This window comes from Protomyctophum parallelum, assembly GCF_964188405.1.
Source record: "Protomyctophum parallelum genome assembly, chromosome: 15".
Lineage (NCBI taxonomy): Eukaryota > Metazoa > Chordata > Actinopteri > Myctophiformes > Myctophidae > Protomyctophum > Protomyctophum parallelum.
The window spans coordinates 2,447,245-2,470,282 of NC_139710.1; positions in this window are offsets into that span (position 1 = coordinate 2,447,245).

Consider the following 23,038-nt stretch of genomic DNA (forward strand, 5'->3'; position numbering starts at 1 on the left):
ACCATGAAATAAGTATGGTGTAAATATATATATTTGAGGCAAAACCATATTAAACTGCTTTAATTCTAGTCCTTAGCTTCAGGACGGAAGGAGCTTGAACTGTGTTATTAATTGTTAGGTGTCTCTATTCAAGGACATACCTATAACTCCTGATGGTCAGAGTGGGGGTCCCGTTGGCTCATTAAAGTTAAAATCTGCCCTTGCCAAGGATTCAGAGCGTTTTCACTTACCTTTGAAAAATCATAGAATATTATCCACCCGCCGATCGCTTTGAAAGACCCAGTTAAGTCTTGTAAAGTCGGGTGAAAAAACGTTGCCGACGTATTTTTGAGGACAGGTTAATGTTTGTCTTTAATGAAGGGAAAACTTATGTCATTTTGTAACTCATTATGTCATATTGTCTCTTTATTCTTTATGACATTTAATGTTTGTGTTTGCACCGTTTGTTTTACATCACCATTACATCACCTAATCAACATGAGTTAGACTTTAATATATTAGCGCCCCTCACTTCACAAGGGTGTGATTTTGAATCTCCACAAGCCAGGAAATTCTATTATTTATTGGTGTGTTCAAAGTTAACTCTGGATCGGGTGTTGTACTTATATTATGTTTATCATATTGATGATGCAATATTATTGACATGTATGTCGGTAAATATTTCGACCAAACTGAAGAGAATGTCTTAATGTGTTTATTACACCACTGTCTCACCTTGGAACCAGCATTGCAAAATGTTGTGCATATTAACTAATAAATGTATAATGTATGATAAATGATATAAAGGGTATTTGTGTATGTTGCACTTTGTATATGTACTGTATCTGAACTGAATGAAATAGGTTATATTTTATTACATATTGGTTTCTCTGGGCTGAGCACAGAATATTGTGGTTTTCAGCTCTTTTCACTCACGGTGTAATGTAGCACTGTTTATACTACACTTGATTGAAGGAGACATTTTTAATAAAACAAATTTATTTTATACTGTAGTACTTGTCTCAGAAGTTATTTCTGGCAAATGGGTACTAACATGACTCCGCCAGAGGGGGGCGGTGTTGATTCACAAGTTCAAACAATGCTTACGGTCTAGTCTATGGCTGAAACCTGATTCTCTTCCATCAGCCTGAAATGTGTTCCCCACTATGCAGATTTACCAGTGCAGTGAGTGGACCAGATCATTACCTCGTTGTAAAAGTTGTGACCAGTTTACTTTAAACGGGCTTTGTTGTTGCTTTGATATCGGTATAGCCGCCTATGCAGTGTTGTAGTGGTACTACTTTTAGAAGTTGGTGGACGCCCGATAAACTCTGACCATGCACAGACAACAAGGTAAGACTTTATGAATGATGCTGGAAGCTATTGTAGTGTCTGGTTAGTGGTCGGAATGCCACGGTCGGGGGAATAGGACCATTCAGACAGCCCAGCAAGGTTTAACATGAGTTTATTGTAAATTATACTTGAACATGGTTACAGGACAGAAGGGGAGAGGAAGGGGCTTTGGGGAGGTATCACACACAGAGTGGACAGGAGAGAGAAGGAGAAGGGAGAAATGGAGAAAGAGGGGCGCAGTTCTTTCCTTTGTCTCTCTCTGGTCAGCCCCCTTTCTGCAGCCTGCAGATAGTCTCCCTGAGTCTCCATTGCAGCGTTAAGACATAAGTGAAGTAGCCTGCTCTTTTAGCGTGTTTTAAACTCTCTGACCATGCACAGACAACATGGTATTAAGACTTTATGAATGATGCTGGAGTATGACATATTACTCGTTTGAAAATGAAAACGCTGTTGTGTGTGTGTGTGTGTGTGTGTGTGTGTGTGTGTGTGTGTGTGTGTGTGTGTGTGTGTGCGTGCGTGCGCGCGCGCGAGCGTGTGTGGTGTGAGCACTATAAAATCAAGCCTGGGACCGAGGCTACTTAAAATGGACAAGTAGGTACTTTCTCCAGGCTGAACATTCTTCAACCTAAAAGCCTACCTGGAAATGTATTTTCTGTTACAGAGCTGGAGGGAAGAGGAGACCCCTGTTCATTTAACTGAACAAACTCTATAGCAGGGTTCCCCAATACATTTTCTTCATAAGTAAAATTTATGTTTTATTAATAAGTAATCATAGATGTAGAACAGTACGGTTCTCAACCAGTGGTCCCAATTGAGGGGGTTCCAGGTGGTTTTTTAAACATATCCATGAAAGGCAAATAGAATAAAGGTTTTTAAGCTGTCGTTTTGAAAGAACAGAGTTGCAGCAGACCTGCCATTTTAACACAACATTCTCTTCTGGGGTTCCTACTGTACTAGCACACTGTGTTCAGGGTTTACTGTACTAGCACACTGTGTTCAGGGTTTACACTTGGGGGTCCTTGACATGAGAAAGTGGAGGACCAACTCTCCTATTAAAGCTATGGATAAAACTATTGATCACTGTTTATTGGTAGAGTTGTCCCGGTATCAGCCTAAAATGCTTTCATCTTTATCAGCGAGTATGTCGGTCTACTCTATCCCGATCCGTCATTTATCACAACATGATGATATTTCAGAATAGTAATACATTTTGATTGCTTCAGTTGGTTTATTGTTTATTGTTTATAAGGATCCCCATTAGCTTTTTCCTTGACAAAAGCTAGTCTTCCTGGGGTCCGACACAGACAAACATTTAACATTTAACAAAACAATACTTACAATTGTTTACAAACACTAACTCATACACTATTAAATATAAGATGTGTGAAATGAAGACACAGTTCAAATATGATTGTGTGGCGTCGTGGCCTGAAAAGGTTGAGAGCCACTAACGTCACAGAGTAGTCCTACTGATACTATATATATGACATATAAAGGAAGACGCCCTTTACGCCTCTGGAGCGTATGTGCTCAAGGGAGGGCAAAACTTTCCCCACGTTCCTTGCGAAGCACCGCGGAAGCATGAGCGTGCGTCTGATAATGTGGCTAGCGCTACGTTCAGTACAGTACCTATAACAATAACAGCATAGTTGTAGTCGAGACCACCTAAAGCGAGACCAAGACAAGACCAAGACCTAAGCGGGTCGAGACCAAGACCGAGACCAAGACCGATGCGAGCCTATGGGGCCGAGACCAAGACCAAGACCAAGACCTGAAGGGTCGAGACCGAGACCAAGACCAAGACCGATGCGAGCCTAGGGGGCCGAGACCAAGACCAAGACCTAGGAGGGTCGAGACCGAGTCAAGACCAAGACCATTTTTCCCTCTTATTTGATAGGTAGTATTATTAGGTAATAGGTACAGATAACAATCTTGATCTGAAACACTGCAAATAGATTTTACTTTGGAACAGCTCAAAATTAGGTATACTTGTCTACACAGCATGATTCATTCAAGTATTTATTTTAAATATCAAGCATAATAATACGCATCAAAACAACTGTCCTCTCAAACAAAATTTATTTGAAGTTAACCACAAAAAAACAACATTTAGAACATTGGTTTAGAACTGGAAACTGGTTCTCAAAAATAGCAATTAGTGATCTCTGTGTGTGTGTGTGTGTGTGTGTGTGTGTGTGTGTGTGTGTGTGTGTGTGTGTGTGTGTGTGTGTGTGTGTGTGTGTGTGTGTGTGTGTGCTGCGCAGAGCAGTAGGATCATCATGACAAAACAAAAGCCCTAGCTGAGTTCAAACCTGAGTCTGAGATGCTGAGCCATAGTACACATTCCTCCTTTCTGTCCTCATTCCCTCCCTCCCTTTGTCTCTCTCTCAGTCTCAAAATATTTTCAGGGGGGGTCTGCACTCTGCACTCTGCAGCCAAATTATGGATGGCCTTGATTCCTTGGCACAAAAAACGTTTGATAACTATTAACTACAGATTGAGAGGGCATTTTTAGAATTGGCCTCAGGTCGTCTTGGAGTTGGAACCCAATGGCATCATCAAGACGATGTGTAGCCATATCACAGTAAAGCTATGGCTCACCTTCAAATTAAAACAATAGTTTATTAGTTGGTTTTGGTTGCTGCTGTTTGAGCCTTTTAGTAAATAAATCGGTAGTGAACCAACAATGAGGCATGCATGCACGTTATACAACAAAGGATCACATAAGGTGGACGATGGATGGATTTTACTTCAGGTATAGATGTAACGTCAGGTAGGTGGTGGTTCTTTACTCTTCTCATGATGAAACTAAACCGAGGCGACAGGCGAGGCTTCATACATATGTCGCGGTCGCGCTGCAGTGCAACGCGTTGTGAGTTGTAGATTTGCTATTTTCAGATCAGTATTCAGATCACCGCTCAACCTCGTTTATTAAACGACTACAGGCTACAAGTTACAAGTTACAACACAACACACTTTATTAAAAAAAAAAGCTTGCAGTCTTGCACTGTTGGTAGAAATATGTTTAAGACAATATTGAAATGAAAATGCCAGGCTATAGTATATGCCGGGCGCTGCATGCGTAGGCCTATTGCGTAACTCTCCGCCGGCCGACACTTTATTTATTTATGCCCATTGCCTGAGGCTGATATAATTTCATTATAGAATTAATCAAATCAATCATAATAACATAAACATGTGCTCTTCTTTGGACCTATATGAACGTCATGCAGCGCTGTTCTCCGTAAACAGCAGTCTTTAATTAATTAATGTCAGTCCTTGCGATCGGGTTGATATAATAGAACGTTTTGCATCTCGTCTCGAGTGGTCTCGGTGGGGTAAGAGACCCGAGACAATTGGTCCGAGACCAAGTCAAGACCAAGACAAATGAGGGGCGAGACCGAGACGAGACCACAAGACAAAAAAGGCGAGAAGCACGAGAACGAGACAAGACCGAGACCACGAAAATTTGGTCTCGAGACCGGTCTCGAGACGAGACCATGTCTCGAGAACTACAACACTAAATAACAGCATAGTTGCACCGCTCAGTTCACACAGGTGTGATTTATTTTATTTTTTTATAATCATTAGAACTTCACTTGAACCAATGACGTGTGTTTTCAATGAATCTATCATGGTTCAAATGGAGTTTGAAGTTACAAACATGTTTGAAAGTGAAGTCTAGCACCACGTTACGAATTGCCACGCAGATTAGAGGGTAGCATGGGTCCGCCCCAAACAGAGTTTTAGCAAGGTGAAACGCATCCAAAATCCAGTGGGAAGATGCAAGTTGGAACATCATCTGTGTAGAGCATGTCATTATCTGTGGGAATAGGCAGTAATACGGTTTATATAAAGTCGAAAATGTTCTCAGTCTGTCTGCAACACAACGCAGCTCCTCTGTGATTAAACTCTCGGGGCGGTGCGAGTGACTGACAAACATAATTGCTAATCTGAATACCAAGGTTATTTTGGCATCGGGTCCGGTCGAGACCAGACGGTCAGACCGGGTCTAATACATTTTAATTATCCTCTGTTTATTTCGGACCGGGTCCGGTTTTCCGCTGTCCCATTTCAGACATTATTTAGTGCAGGTTCATTCACGTTCATTTATCTAAAACTGAAAACGACTTTGACTTTGACCCAACTTTGACATGACATGACCACCTGTTTTTAGTTTTAGATAAATTAAACATGTGAGTTTCAGTGATGCAAATAGCCTGCATCCTTAGACTCACTAATTTGAGAAAAGACTCAATCATGTCACCCTCCGGGGGTCCTGGGATGCAATACTCAGTAATGTAATTATAGTAGGACTCATAAAATGTCCCTGGGACCCATCTAAAAGACCACCTCTGGGTCCCGGGACCCATTACATTGAACACCTATTTACATCACTGGGGTTTCATTTATCCACGGGTCCGTTTCGGTCCGCACCATGTTTATCTACGGGTGAACATTTGACTAACAGCAGATCTACAAGCTCACAATGCTCGCACGGTTTGAGCTTGTAGATCGACTATTTTTGGCCAAGAGACTTGCCGTAGAGGGAAAAAGGAGTTGACCCTGGTCAACTAAATATATACAGTAGTGTATAAAGTTGGGTCTGAACTTGAAGGCAGATTGATGCACGAATCCAGCTCTTATCAGATCTATGTTTTCTACCTCAGATACCCGTCCAGACCAGGACCTACCTAAACCAAGACGCTGCTGTGACCAATGTGGAAGAGGCTTCACTTCAGTTTACAATCTCAAACTCCACCAAAGAATTCACACTGGAGAGAGGCCTTACAGCTGTGATCAATGTGGGTCAAAGTTCACTCGACTGTCTCACCTCAAGACACACAAGATAATTCACACTGGAGAGAGGCCTTACAGCTGTGATCAATGTGGGACAAAGTTCACTCAAATGTCTAACCTGCAGACACACAAGAGAATGCACACTGGAGAGAGGCCTTACAGCTGTGATCAATGTGGGACAACGTTCACTCAAATGTCTCACCTCAAGACACACAAGAGAATTCACACTGGAGAGAGGCCTTACAGCTGTGATCAATGTGGGAAAAGCTTTGCTGACATGTCTGACCTGAAGAAACACAAGAGAATTCACACTGGAGAGAGGCCTTACAGCTGTGATCAATGTGGGAAAAGCTTTGCTGTAATGTCTACCCTGAAGAAACACAAGAGAATGCACACTGGAGAGAGGCCTTACAGCTGTGACCAATGTGGGAAAAGCTTTGCTGTAATGTCTCACCTGAAGACACACAAGAGAATTCACACTGGAGAGAGGCCTTACAGCTGTGACCAATGTGGGACAAAGTTCGTCACAATGTCTCACCTCAAGACACACAAGATAATGCACACTGGAGAGAGGCCTTACAGCTGTGATCAATGTGGGAAAAGCTTTGCTGTAATGTCTACCCTGAAGAAACACAAGAGAATGCACACTGGAGAGAGGCCTTACAGCTGTGACCAATGTGGGAAAAGCTACACTCAACTGAATAACCTTGTGACCCACAAGAGATTTCACACTGGAGAGAGGCCTTACAGCTGTGACCAATGTGGGAAAAGCTTTGCTGTAATGTTCACTCTGGAGAAACACAAGAGAATGCACACTGGAGAGAGGCCTTACAGCTGTGACCAATGTGGGAAAAGCTTCACTCAACTGAATCACCTTGTGAACCACAAGATAATTCACACTGGAGAGAGGCCTTACAGCTGTGACCAATGTGGGAAAAGCTTTGCTGACATGTCTACCCTGAAGAAACACAAGAGAATGCACACTGGAGAGAGGCCTTACAGCTGTGACCAATGTGGGAAAAGCTTTGCTTTAATGTCTACCCTGAAGACACACAAGAGAATGCACACTGGAGAGAGGCCTTACAGCTGTGATCAATGTGGGAAAAGCTTTGCTAACATGTCTGACCTAAAGACACACAAGAGAATGCACACTGGAGAGAGGCCTTACAGCTGTGACCAATGTGGGAAAAGCTTCACACGACTGAATAACCTTGTGACACACAAGATAATTCACACTGGAGAGAGGCCTTACAGCTGTGATCAATGTGGGAAAAGCTTTGCTTTAATGTATACCCTGAAGACACACAAGAGAATTCACACTGGAGAGAGGCCTTACAGCTGTGATCAATGTGGGAAAAGCTTTGCTGAAATGTCTACCCTGAAGAAACACAAGAGAATTCACACTAGAGAGAGGCCTTACAGCTGTGATCAATGTGGGAAAAGCTTTGCTAACATGTCTGACCTAAAGACACACAAGAGAATCCACACTGGAGAGAGGCCTTACAGCTGTGACCAATGTGGGACAAAGTTCACTAAAATGTGTCACCTCAAGACACACAAGAGAATGCACACTGGAGAGAGGCCTTACAGCTGTGACCAATGTGGGTCAAAGTTCACTCAAATGTCTACCCTAGAGAAACACAAGAGAATTCACACTGGAGAGAGGCCTTACAGCTGTGACCAATGTGGGAAAAGCTTCACACAACTGAATAACCTTGTGACCCACAAAAGAATTCACAGAGGAGAGAAGCCTTTTGGGTGTGATAAATGTGGAAAGTTTTTTACTCAGTATAGAACATTAAAAACTCATCGGTGCATCCATGCTGGAGAGTGACCAATCCAAGAATCCGTCTCCATTCAAAAGGAGGAACTTGAAGACCACCTTTTACTTCAGTACGTTTTTTCTAATCAGTTTCTTTAACTCAGATCCAAGCTGCCAATATTTTCATAGTAATTTGCTTAACTGACCAAATTGAAAAGATCCTCTGTTATTTCTACCTTTCTTCACCCCCACTCCCCAACACATGCTCGCGCACACACACACTTTCTGCATTTGAGCTGTAAAGGACAGTCTGAACTCTAAAAAAATCACACCCATGTGAAGTTGATGGGCGCTCTTATCATTATACATCTCATGAACAACAGAATTTATGTGATTGGTTAGCCGATTTCCTCGTCTACATATGACGTAAATTATCCTTTCATTGTCAATATTTAATGTTCGTGTTGCCACAAATTTACGCCATATTTGGTGGACATTTGACCTAATTTCTCCTTTCATTGTCCATGGCAAATATTGAGACGTGTGAGGACAAAAGCTGTATATAGAAATAGGATAGTGATTTGATGCTTGTTGTTATGACACTTTGTATCATTCTTAAAGTGCATTTAGATTTGTGTTGTTAAAACTTATACTCTATAAAGGGACACACACTGCAAAGTAGCTTAATTTCACGTCACTTGACCAAAAGAGAAATGAGTGTGGAAAATAGTGTTTCAGGGGACTGTATAGGTATATATTCTGTAAGTAAAACTTATAGTTTGTGATGTCTCTGAAATGGTGCATCTTGTCAGGTATCAATACCAATAGCAGCAAGTGTTTGGTGAGGTTTGTATTAACGGCTATATTTGATTTGCAAGTTAAGAGGCCCATTTCTATTGCCTCAAAATGTATTAATGTACCCACATTTTAAACAGCTTCATGCTGCCCGTTGTACTAATCTTATATGGGCAATATTTACAGGGAAAGGAGTTTGTTTAGTATTGTCTTGAGCAGTGATGGGTAGTGGGCAATGATGACCCAAATCAAATGCATGAGGATAACGTAATAGGCTGACAAACGCACTTGATCATAAATGTTTAGGAGATGCGACATTTTATCAGGCTTTTTCATGTAGTTGAGGACTTTCTTAGCATTCCCATTAACCCACACACCGTGATTTAGCACTAAACTACACTGAGTGACACAAGCCATAGGCTAACTGTCTGCAACGTTAATTCTGATAAAATATCTTGTTTACTGTACATCTGCTTGATTGATCTTTGTCTATTAACATAATATCATTGATAGATTGCATAGATTGCTGTCTGTGTATCTTGGCCTTAACTCAGTCCTGAATGATGTCTGTTGATTTGAATAAAGCAAAAGTTCATCTGTTTGTACCAAATGATTTGACTTATTAAGGTTCTGTATGATCTGACATGAGATGTACGATAAAAACACTGTTTGCTTGCTATTTGCTCTGCATTATTCCAGCATAAGTATGTCATTTTTTTATTAACTGGGAAGTTGGGAAACACCAGAGGGAGTTAAACAAACTATTTTCAACCCAGATTCGGCACAAACAAGGAACTAAATTATTTTCGCTCCCATGCCACCAAAATGTGGAACACCCTACCAACAGCCATTAGGACATGCGAATGCCTTGACTCCTTCAAAACCGCTCTCAAAACGCACTTACGGACGGCTGTAATTCAAAACTGGCCCCCGTAAAATCTGAATACCCCCCCGTCCCCTTTCCCCCTTACTGTATGTTTCCTTTGCCTTTTTACCTCCTTACATGATTTCCTGTGTTTTATATAGAAGTGAATATTTGTACGTCTCTAAATGTTCTGATGAATTGAAAATGGTGGACCCTGTTGTAAACAAGTGTGATGCTGTATGGTAACAGTGACATGTACCCATACATGCATACTGTGCAGTGGCGTGCACAGACATTTAGAGGTGCAGGTGCTCAAGTGAAAAAAGGGCACCTTGTGTTTTTTTATCAAGAATTGATCAACGTCACCATGGTCCACATACTGTACAGTGGAACCAGCATTGCAAAATGTTGTGCATATTAACTAATAAATGTATAATGTAATGATAAATGATCTAAAGGGTATTTGTGTATGTTGCACTTTGTATATGTACTGTATCTGAACTGAATGAAATAGGTTTTATTTTATTACACATTGGTTTCTCTGGGCTGAGCACGGAATGTAAACAGGTTCTTGAGCTTAGTCCAGTTACCCTGGGTAAACATAGTACCTTTCCTTTCCTTAGTCCAGTTACCCTGGGTAAACATAGTACCTTTCCTTTCCTTAGTCCAGTTACCCTGGGTAAACATAGTACCTTTCCTTTCCTTAGTCCAGTTACCCTGGGTAAACATAGTACCTTTCCTTTCCTTAGTCCAGTTACCCTGGGTAAACATAGTACCTTTCCTTTCCTTAGTCCAGTTACCCTGGGTTAACATAGTACCTTTCCTTTCCTTAGTCCAGTTACCCTGGGTAAACATAGTACCTTTCCTTTCCTTAGTCCAGTTACCCTGGGTAAACATAGTACCTTTCCTTTCCTTAGTCCAGTTACCCTGGGTAAACATAGTACCTTTCCTTTCCTTAGTCCAGTTTTGATTGATTGATTGAAATATTTATTAACAGTTTGTAGAATTTACAGTACATTTTAAGCACAAACTCAATACAAAGACTGTCAACTGTGAGTGGACGACCCAATTAAGCATTACACTTGTTTACAACAGGGTCCACATTGTTCAATTCATCAAAACATTTAAAGACATACAAACATTTAGAGACATACAAATAGACATTTCTATGTAGCTAAATTCATCATATGGGAAGGTAAACATAGTACCTTTCCTTTCCTTAGTCCAGTTACCCTGGGTAAACATAGTACCTTTCCTTTCCTTAGTCCAATTAACCTGGGTAAACATAGTACCTTTCCTTTCCTTTATTTTGTGGTTTTCAGCTCTTTTCAATTATGGCGTAATGTAGCACTGTTTGTAATATTGGAGTTTTGTTTATAAATCACACACTTTAACACACATTTCACAATATCTATACTGTTTTGCTACTGTACTTGATTGAAGGAGACAGTTTTAATAAAACAAAATTATTTTATACTGTAGTACTTGTCTCAGAAGTTAACTCTGGCAAATGGGTTCTAACATGACTCCGCCAGAGGGGGGCGGTGTTGACTCACAAGTTCAAACAATGCTTACGGTCTAGTCTATGGCTGCTATCCTTCCTCTTCCTCTTTTCTTTTTTTCTGATGCAAGAAAGCTGAGGGCAGCACCGAAATATGGCTGCAGCTGTGTAGCTCTGATTGTTGACTCTATCCCCGTAACTGCAATGAGTGCCTACACAATGACAAATTCCTATCAACTTGTTGACATGGCAATAAAATATTGAATCTTGAAACCTGATTCTCTTCCATCAGCCTGAAATGTGTTCCCCACTCAGTGGTGGAAAATAACGAAGTACAATTACTTCGTTACTGTACTTAAGTACACGTTTTGAGAATTTGTACTTTTATTTACTATTTTTATTTTGCTGTACTTTTACTTTTACTTCGTTACATTTACAATTAAAAAATCGTACTTTTAATCCGCTACATTAAAATTGGACACCTTTCGTTACTCGCTACACATTTCCGCGCAAAATATGCGAAATATGCGGGGCTCGCTTGATCGCCTCACTCATTCGTTCACATCAAGGGGCTGCTTCAAAACGCCACTGAGAAACTTCCACTGACATGAATAGCGGAGGGGCGGAGCTTCGCGCCAGATCAGTCTCTATCCTTTTAATACTCTATGGTTCACATTCACGCAGAAGCATGTTGGTGCGGTCCGGTGAAAAAGCTGGACAGAAGCGCCCGTCTATATCTCTCTCGCTCTCTCTCTCTGGTGCCGTGAATAAATTACAGCGAGCCGTGGTGTGTGTGTGTGTGTGTGTGTGTGTGTGTGTGTGTGTGTGTGTGTGTGTGTGTGTGTGACGTGCGCTGCATCTGCTGATTATATTGCAGTTCTGTTTTCGTCACATACACAGCTTAACGTCAGGAACGTTACACTCACCGATCCAGGTGATTGCAATAATAATCACTGTAGGCCTAGTGCCCTAGTCTTACCGTGCATTGCATGTAAACGTCTGTCAAACGGGATGGTTGTTAAAGTTGATATCGGTTTTAACTTTCTCCCCCAATAATGTAATCCACATTTGTGCATAGGCCTATAGCCTACTGTAGGCTTTTTTGTCTAGATTTAGAAGACATTTTCAAGCTCTTGCTACTGAAATGACCGATTATTTTTATGGAGAAATCATTTACATGCATCTCAATGGGAGACAGTTTGCCCTCACAGAGTGGAGTGGATGGGGCTTAAATAGTGAAGGACTAATTATAATGCGTGAATTCACGCAATTATGTCTGTTTTGCAAATTGCAATGGCTCTCCCCATTCTCCTCTAAATTACTGTCTACCCCCATCTGAAATATATTTTTGTGTGAGCTGCTTGCAACCTGAGTTGTTTGTAATGTTTGTAATGATAGTAAACACAAACATTGTCCTAACACAAACATTAAATGCCATTGATAATGAATGGCCAGTTTCTAGTGTTTATCCCAACACAAACATTAAATGCCATTGATAATGAATGGCCAGTTTCTAGTGTTTATCCCAACACAAACATTAAATGCCATTGGCCAGTTTCAAGACGAGTGTTGAAATAAAGCCACTGTTGGACTTAATTTCTTTGAAAAGCATGTTGTACTTTTTACTTGTACTTTGTACTTGTACTTTGTAATTTTTACTTTTATACTTAAGTACATTTTACACCGGGTACTTTTAGTACTTTTAATACATTTAATTTGAGGTACTTTTGTACTTTTACTTAAGTAACTTTCTCAATGGGTACTTTGTACTTTTACTTAAGTAATTTTCAAGTAGAGAATCAGTACTTCTACTTAAGTAAAATATGTTTGTACTTTTTCCACCACTGTCCCCACTATGCAGATTTACCAGTGCAGTGAGTGGACCAGATCATTACCTCGTTTTAAAAGTTGTGACCAGTTTACTTTAAACGGGCTTTGTTGTTGCATTGATATCGGTATAGCCGCCTATGTATGGGAAGCCGTTTAGGCCATAAATGCATAGTCAACTCGCACATACATGCATACTTCACTTGCACATACATACATTTAGGTACTTCACTTGCACATACATACATACTTCATTCGCACATACATACATACTTCACTTGCACATATACATACTTCATTCGCACATACATACATACTTCACTTGCACATACATACACACTTCATTCGCACATGTATACATACTTCACTTGTACATGCATACATACTTCATTCGCACATACATACATACTGCATTCGCACATATATAAATACTTCACTTGCACATACATACATACTTCACTTGCACATACATACATACTTCATTCACACATATATAAATACTTCATTCGCACATATATACATACTTCATTCGCACATATATAAATACTTCACTTCAAATACTTGTGTGCGTGCGTGCGTGCGTGTGTGTGTGTGCGTGTGTGCGTGTGTGTGTGTGCGTGCGTGTGTGTGAGAGAGAGTATGTGTGTGTGTGTGTGTGCGTGCGTGTGTGTGAGAGAGAGTATGAAGGTATATGCACAAAAGTATGTATATAACAGAAAGGCAATTACTGGAAGCTTGCAAGGAAGCTTGCAAGATCAGTGTTTCCTGCAGGAAAAAGTTTTGTCATGGTGCTGTCAATTGTCAATTAATTTGATTAATTAATTAATTAATAAGATTAATAAATTAAGATGAATTCATATTATTGCTCTTGTATTGCTATTGGAGACACTGGGGGGGACACTGGGCAGGCACTGGGGAGGCACTCAGGGAGGCACTGGGGAGACACTGGGGAGGCACTCAGGGGGACACTGGGGAGGCACTCGGGAGGCACTGGGCAGACACTGGGGAGGCACTGGGGAGACATTGGGTAGGCACTGGGGAGACACTGGGGAGGCACTCAGGGGGACACTGGGCAGGCACTGAGGGGGACACTGGGGAGGTACTGGGGAGCCACTGGGCAGACACTGGGGAGGCACTGGGCAGACACTGCAGGGCAGACACTGGGGTGGCACTTGGGGAGGCACTGGGGAGGTACTGGACATTTCATATCACACACACACCATGATTCACTAGCCCCCTTTTTTTTCTTTTTTTCGCAGCTTGGCATTAGGCGGGTAAAAATATGGTTTGACCCTAAAAAAATTGCAACAAAAGGTTTCTCAACATTTTTTTGTAGTATTAGGTGTCCTTAATAACATACTAAAAGTTTACCAAAGTTTGACCACCCGAAAGGTGTTATATTCAAGATGGCCGCCACCAGTTCTTAAAATACCAGTACTCCTCCATTATTCATCCTAGAAAAATAATTTTGGTGTCTAACCCTATGTTTTGGTTATCTAGGAATCCAATTAGCATATATAAATTATATAAAAGTACAATGATATATTAAAGCAATTGTTTATAAGGTTATAACAGTGTAATAGGACATTTCCCTTTTCTATAATGCCGTACTGCTGTATAGGTGAATTCATCACCTATACACAATTCACATTCTGTTGAAGCTTCCAGGAGATTTATTTTGATACCATAACAATAAGGAATATATTCATTATTACTGGGTGGTACTGTCATGTGACATTTGTAAAAGCATGGCTGCCAAGTGATAGACTGCATGGGAATATTACACAAATCATGGAATAAATTTACAGAGAAATGTCTTCCCTTTTTTTTGTAAAGGTGTCTGGCAATAATAATAATAAAAATAAGTCCCCTATAAGGGTAGTGGTTCCCAAACTGTGGGCCGGGACAAACATTGTGAAAATAGGCAATCTATAAAAGCTCACAACGCTGAGTGTCTTTGCAGCAAACACACTCAGTCAGTAGAACCAAATGGCCACTTGTCTGGTCTATGGGGAAGATGGACTCCTCAGTGGGGATACAGTGGAGATAAATGGCCCCTCATGGGCCTAGAGCAGGGGTGTCGAACTCAACTTGGGGCGAGGGCCGCATTGGTCAAAAGGTCACTTGATGGGGGCCACAACCAGTTGCGGACGCACGCTCGATGTCTCAGTCAGTCACTGCTATTCTATCTATCTATCTATCTATCTATCTATCTATCTATCTATCTATCTATCTATCTATCTATCTATCTATCTATCTATCTATCTATCTATCTATCTATCTATCTATCTATGTATGCTCAGACCCAGCCAGCCAGCCAGCAAGCCACACACATAGTGCTCAGACCCAGCCAGCCAGCCAGCCACACACATAGTGCTCAGACCCAGCCAGCCAGCAAGCCACACACATAGTGCTCAGACCCAGCCAGCCAGCAAGCCACACACACAGTGCTCAGACCCAGCCAGCCACACACATAGCTCCGTAAGGGAGTGGTTGCACCACTCAAAAAATCTTAAAAAAACTGAAGAGGCTACTGGAGATTGGAGAACCTGATTGGACATGATCTGATGCAGGACAATATTATGTCACTATGACAGAAAGAGAAGATGGGTCTGGCCACATTCATTCACCCCATAATCTCAGTGGAAATTGGGGAATATGTTGACAATAGTCGACAGCTCAGCCGATTAATAATCGATTAATTGAACCCACCCCCCATATTAATCAATATCACAACATGGAGGTCTTAGAACTACCACCACAGGGACAGACAAGCCCCAATCTCTCAAGCTCTCAAGTGCCCCATAGCTTTAATGGGACATGTACTGTATGAGCCACCTCGGACACGCATAGAGGAGAAGACCATGAGGGTCTTCTTAACTTTGCTCTTCTGTGCTCCAAGTCCCCAGGGAGAAATCCAGTGACCCCCCACTCCCCATACTCCCCTGTACCCACCTGAGGGGAACCCTAGGCCCACTAAACTCTAGACCGGACCCCCCTTTACCTTCTCACCCAACCCCACCTATCATACTCCCCTCTGCACCCGGTAGAGACTTAGGTTCTGACTACTCTGCACTAAGAGTAAGTAGAGCGTCACAGTCCCGCCCCCTCGAGAGAGACGGAGAAGAAATCACCGTTCATTTTCCTCATAGACTTTTCAAAAAGTATTTATTTAAAGACGTTTACGCTGCGGACAAAGCCAACTCTTGTCGTGACAAATCATGACAATAGACACAATGTTTTGGGCCAAACAAAGAATTAGAAAGTAGAAAGAAACAGCAGATTACAACACTTGTTGTTTTTCTTCTTTGTAATTATTTGTTTGGTCCAAAATATTGTGTTTGTTGTCATGATTTGTCACGACAAGAGTTGGCTTTGTACGACGCTTATAATGTCTTTCAATAAATACGTTTCGAAATGTCTATGGGAAAAATGCATTGGGAATTATTTCCTGGGCCTGGCGTCGTCATGAAAGGGGGCGGGACTGCGACGCTCTATAATGCAAGAAATTAGTTTTGGGTGGGGTGTATAATGATTATTTACAGTAGTTTGAGCCAAAGTTTATCCACCAAGCTATCTAAAACGTTTCAATATTGCAATCATGTAGGCTATTATCTATCAACTGACAATATTCTCTGCCACAACCTTCTGAATTACTGAAAATTGTGACTATTAGTTTTGTTGTGTTTTGAGGATATCTTGAAACCTTATTCCAAAAAATATATAAATATTCAGACATTTATTAAATATTTAGTTTAGTTAACTTGAAACTGGTGACTATTTCAGAGGGTTTTAACAGAGTCACAAACACAATATTGGATTTCACAATTATCTAATTGTATCTCTGCAATTTGAACAAGTTCAATGGACTCCTAGACCCCAAAAACATAGGGTTAGACACAAAAAGTACTTGTCTAGGATGAATAATGAAGGAGGTAGGCTATTTTAATGGTTTTTAGGCCATCTTGGACGCCATCTTGAAAATAACACCTTTCGGGTGGTCAAACTTTGGTAAACTTTTAGTATGTTATTAGGGACACCTAATACTACAAAAAACTGTTGAGAAACCTTTTGTTGCAATTTTTTTAGGGTAAGGTGCTTTTTTTCATAGATTTACTCGCCTACATGTCGCGATTTATTTCAAGCATGGCGCAGCGCCATGCCAACAACATTGTGCAGGAAACCCTGAAGATGGTCACATAATTCGCCAGGACACCATTTTTGCCATAACAAATGAATTTCAAATGAAAAGCTAATGGAAATGCAACAGTCAGGCCTGTAATTGCTGGGTGCTGAACTGGAGGTAGTGCAAAAATGAAGACTGTCCACTTGATTTTTGTTTTGATTTGTTTGCAAATCAATGTCTTAAATGGCAATAGAGACTTTGTTATACATTTTTTCCAAAGTTTATTGAGATGCATCGAGTGCACTACAGAGAATGATACAGCTAGCCGTAAATAAATAAAATAAATAATAATAAATACAAAAAAATGCATTAACTTTCAATAAGCCATTTATTAATTGTACAGATGCCTTGCATTTAAATTCAAAGAGGGGATGTTTATGGTTAAGTGTTTAACCTGTAAAAATAAGAATAATAAGTGTTTAACCTGTAAACCTTAAGGAAATGGCAACCTGTTAATTAATACTATGGTTTATTATTATTATTATGTGCAAAGGTACATTTTACCCCTAAAGTGATGCCTGCATGTAACCTGTTAATTAATACTATGGTTTATTAATAATAATAATAGTAATTAGTATTATTGTTATATACACGTGGGTGGTACCTTTTTACCCCTGATGTGAATCAGCTGCGCTATCATGTGACAAAAGCATTGAGCCTTACCGACAGAACTCGGGGAGAATAAAATACCTTGCGAAGATCTTGCGAGCTTCCTGTTCCAGGAATTGCCTTCCTGTTATATACATACTTTTGTGCATATACCTACATACTCTCTCTCACACACACACACACACACACACACACATACACGCACGCACGCACACAAGTATTTGAAGTGAAGTATTTATATATGTGCGAATGAAGTATGTATATATGTGCGAATGAAGTATTTATATATGTGTGAATGCAGTATGTATGTATGTACAAGTGAAGTATGTATGTATGTGCGAATGAAGTATGTATGTATGTACAAGTGAAGTGTGTATGCATGTGCGAATGATATGGAGTTAGAACAGTCTCAAAAGGTTCACAGTAAATAACACAGATTTGTAACTCACAAGTTCAGATTTGCAACTCACGTGAGTGAATTTGTGTTTCACATTTGTGTTTTGTATCCACAAGTTCAGATTTGTGTTTTGTATCCGTGTTTCGTATCTGTGTTTCGCATCTGTGTTTTGTATTTGTGTTTTGTATTTGTGTTTTGTATTGGTGTTTTGTATCTGTAATTCGCATCTGTGTTTTGTATCTGTGTTTCGCATCTGTGTTTTGTATTTGCGTTTTGTATCTGTAATTTGCATCTGTGTTTTGTATCCGTGTTTCGCATCTGTGTTTTAAACACAAATAAAAAACACAGATGTGAAACACGGATACAAAACACAGATGCAGATTACAGATACAAAACACAAATACAAAACACAAATACAAAACACAGATGCGAAACACGGATACAAAACACAAATCTGAACTTGTGGATACAAAACACAAATGTGAACCTGTGAGTTCACTCACGTGAGTTGCAAATCTGAACTTGTGAGTTACAAATCTGTGAGACTTTTGAGACTGTTTTTGAGACTCTTCTGACGTTGGGCGTTAACGAACGTCATCATTGGCTGAGGGAATCTGTCAATCATTCTGATTGACAGATTCCTCTGCCAATCAGATCGGTCCGCCTTCAGCCAATCCTATGGCTCCTTACATTGTAAGGGGGGGGGGGGGGCTCCTTTTGCAAGACCCCCCAGTAACTCTGTCATTTCTCAACCGTTTTGGACGGGGGTGGGCTCGTTGGAATCATGTCGACCCCCTGGGGGTGTCTTTGGGGGTCTCAAAGATCGGGGACCCCCAGGGACCCCCCGGGACCCCCAAATGGTAACTGTCATTTCTCAACCGTTTTGAACATGGGTGGGCTCATTTGAATTGTGTCGCCCCCCCTGGGGGCGTCTTTGGGGGTCTCAAGGTTCGGGACCCCCAGGGACCCCCCGGGACCCCCAAATGGTAACTGTCATTTCTCAACCGTTTTGAACGGGGGTGGGCTCATTTGAATTGTGTCGCCCCCCTGGGGGCATCTTTGGGGGTCTCAAGGTTCGGGACCCCCAGGCACCCCCCGGGACCCCCAAATGGTAACTGTCATTTCTCAACCGTTTTGAACGGGGGTGGGCTCATTTGAATTGTGTCGCCCCCCTGGGGGCGTCTTTGGGAGTCTCAAGGTTCGGGGACCCCCAGGGACCCCCGGGACCCTCAAATGGTAACTGTCATTTCTCAACCGTTTTGGACGGGGATGGGCTCATTAGAATCGTGTCGCCCCCCTGGGGGCGTCTTTGGGGGTCTCAAGGTTTGGGGACCCCCAAATGGTAACTCTGTCATTTCTCAACCGTTTTGGACGGGGGTGGGCTCGTTGGAATCATGTCGACCGCCTGGGGGTGTCTTTGAGGGTCTCAAAGTTCGGGGACCCCACATGGTAACTCTTGACATTTTCATGATAGATCTTTATTGATGGGAGGGAGACAGAGAGAACCATTTATATTGATCTGCATATTCTTCTTACTATAGCTCTCTCTCTCTCACACACACTTTTCAGATATCACTTGATATGGACATTTAACCAAGCTATTTCCCTCTGACAAGGCTCGCCGTTACCCGACAAAACTGTGCAATTACTCAATTACTGTGCAATAAACACTCAAGCCACAACGAAAATGTATTTTGTTGCTTTTATATAAAAATAGAAATAAACACATACACTAATGTAAACTGTGGTTACAATAAACTAGACCAGTCCGTACGATGTGTGAGCTAACTAGCATGGTTCGGTTGTTAGCATTCCTCATTGAAGCATGCAGTAGTGCAAAGCAGGTACATTTGACTGTAAACACAAAAATAGACGAAACACACCATTAACAGCAGATATACCAGCCACAAAAGTCTCTGTGCATTTGCACACTTCTTTTTCAAGTCATGATTGATTGATTGGTTTATTAAGTTTGCAGAATTACAGTACATTTCAAGTACAACTCTAACAAAACGGTAGAGAAATGACAGAGTTACCATTTGGGGGTCCCTGGGGGTCCCTGAACCTTGAGACCCCCAAAGACGCCCCCAGGGGGGCGACAGGATTCAAATGAGCCCACCCCCGTCCAAAACGGTTGAGAAATGACAGTTACCATTTGGGGGTCCCTGGGGGTCCCTGGGGGTCCCCGAACCTTGAGACCCCCAAAGACGCCCCCAGGGGGGCGACACAATTCAAATGAGCCCACCCCCGTTCAAAACGGTTGAGAAATGACAGTTACCATTTGGGGGTCCCGGGGGGTCCCGAACCTTGAGACCCCCAAAGACGCCCCCAGGGGGGCGACACGATTCAAATGAGCCCACCCCCGTCCAAAACGGTAGAGAAATGACAGAGTTACCATTTGGGGGTCCCTGGGGGTCCCTGAACCTTGAGACCCCCAAAGACGCCCCCAGGGGGGCGACACGATTCAAATGAGCCCACCCCCATCCAAAACCGTTGAGAAATGACAGTTACCATTTGGGGGTCCCGGGGGTCCCTGGGGGTCCCCGAACCTTGAGACCCCCAAAGACGCCCCCAGGGGGGCAACATGATTCTAATGAGCCCATCCCCGTCCAAAATGGTTGAGAAATGACAGTTACCATTTGAGGGTCCCGGGGGGTCCCTGGGGGTCCCCGAACCTTGAGACCCCCAAAGACGCCCCCAGGGGGCCGACACAATTCAAATGAGCCCACCCCCGTTCAAAACGGTTGAGAAATGACAGTTACCATTTGGGGGTCCCGGGGGGTCCCGAACCTTGAGACCCCCAAAGACGCCCCCAGGGGGGCGACACAATTCAAATGAGCCCACCCCCGTTCAAAACGGTTGAGAAATGACAGTTACCATTTGGGGGTCCCGGGGGGTCCCTGGGGGTCCCGAACCTTGAGACCCCCAAAGACGCCCCCAGGGGGGGCGACACAATTCAAATGAGCCCACCCATGTTCAAAACGGTTGAGAAATGACAGTTACCATTTGGGGGTCCCGGGGGGTCCCAGGGGGTCCCTGGGGGTCCCCGATCTTTGAGACCCCCAAAGACACCCCCAGGGGGTCGACATGATTCCAACGAGCCCACCCCCGTCCAAAACGGTTGAGAAATGACAGAGTTACTGGGGGGTCTTGCAAAAGGAGCCCCCCCCCCCCCCCCCCCCCCTTACAATGTAAGGAGCCATAGGATTGGCTGAAGGCGGACCGATCTGATTGGCAGAGGAATCTGTCAATCAGAATGATTGACAGATTCCCTCAGCCAATGATGACGTTCGTTAACGCCCAACGTCAGAAGAGTCTCAAAAACAGTCTCAAAAGTCTCACAGATTTGTAACTCACAAGTTCAGATTTGCAACTCACGTGAGTGAACTCACAGGTTCACATTTGTGTTTTGTATCCACAAGTTCAGATTTGTGTTTTGTATCCGTGTTTCGCATCTGTGTTTTGTATTTGTGTTTTGTATTTGTGTTTTGTATCTGTAATCTGCATCTGTGTTTTGTATCCGTGTTTCACATCTGTGTTTTTTATTTGTGTTTAAAACACAGATGCGAAACACGGATACAAAACACAGATGCAAATTACAGATACAAAACGCAAATACAAAACACAGATGCGAAACACAGATACAAAACACAGATGCGAATTACAGATACAAAACACAAGTCACCCATTCTTGAGATAAGGGACAAAACTTTTTTCAAACTGGATTTTTTTTTTTTTAAGATACATTCAAATCAAATGGATGTATTTGTAGACACAGGTCTCAACTACCAATATTGAGAAGGAACAGGTTTTTCGCATAACATTTCTTTCTAAAATGGGACATTTATGCACTTAATACCCGATTCATGTCAACTCCGTCAGACACACTAAAATACCTTTTAATTGAATTTGATAATTTCAACAATAATATAAAGTCCTCAGTTCTCTTATAATGGCTTTCAGTAATCAAGTTAAGTAATACAATTATTTTAATATTGTTTTTTTCCAATATCACACTATTATGAAATATCCAATTTCTCAAATCCGTCATTTCAACCTCTATTTTCAATATTATAACATGAAAACCATGTAAAAAAAAAAAAAAATCATCATTACGTATCATTTCAGTTGGTGTTTCAATACATATGCACAAAATATTTAACATCACATTTTCTATTTCTTTGGAAATTAACAAAAACATCACGGGACGAACATCTGACGGAGTTGACGAACATCTGACGGAGTTGACAAGTTTAACTGATTTAGGTTCTAGATCACCTAGGATCTTGATTCTGGTGACTAATCCCACATTTTCAAGGATGAGGAATACAGTGGTACTATTTATATTGGCCCTGTGACCATGGCAGCCATTTTCAAAATGGCAGCCACCTGCTGTTATCTTACAATAACTCAAGTTCTACACCACCTAGGATCTTGATTCTGATGACTAATCCTACATTTTCAATGAGGAGGAATACAGTTTTATCTATTTAGATTTATCCCGTGACAATGGCAGCCATTTAAAAAAATGGTGGACCTGCTATTATTTTACCAATTTAGTCAGGGAATAGGCCTATTATCAGAATAATGTCAAATCTGTGAATACATTTCTTACCAAGAATTTTTTCACCAATGTGTTTGTAAAGGTGTCTACTAACATATCCCACATTGGTTTCTATTGAACCACCCTAGAGGCATTGTTGACAGCTGCTGAAAGTTGGGTACCATACCAAGTGGCTATGGCAAAACTAGGGAGTCTATGGCCAAACTAGGGGTCAAACCCCTTGGGCTAAATTCGGCCATATATCCACTTGCCCAAATGTCCCGACCTCATTTTGTGATGATGGCTATGGCCGTTTTCAGCCCAAGGAGTGTTCTTCGTGCATAGCTAATGCTTGGAATGCATTCAGAATCATGAAAACTCCCTAGTTTGACATGTCACATGCTACTTAAAGCATAATGAA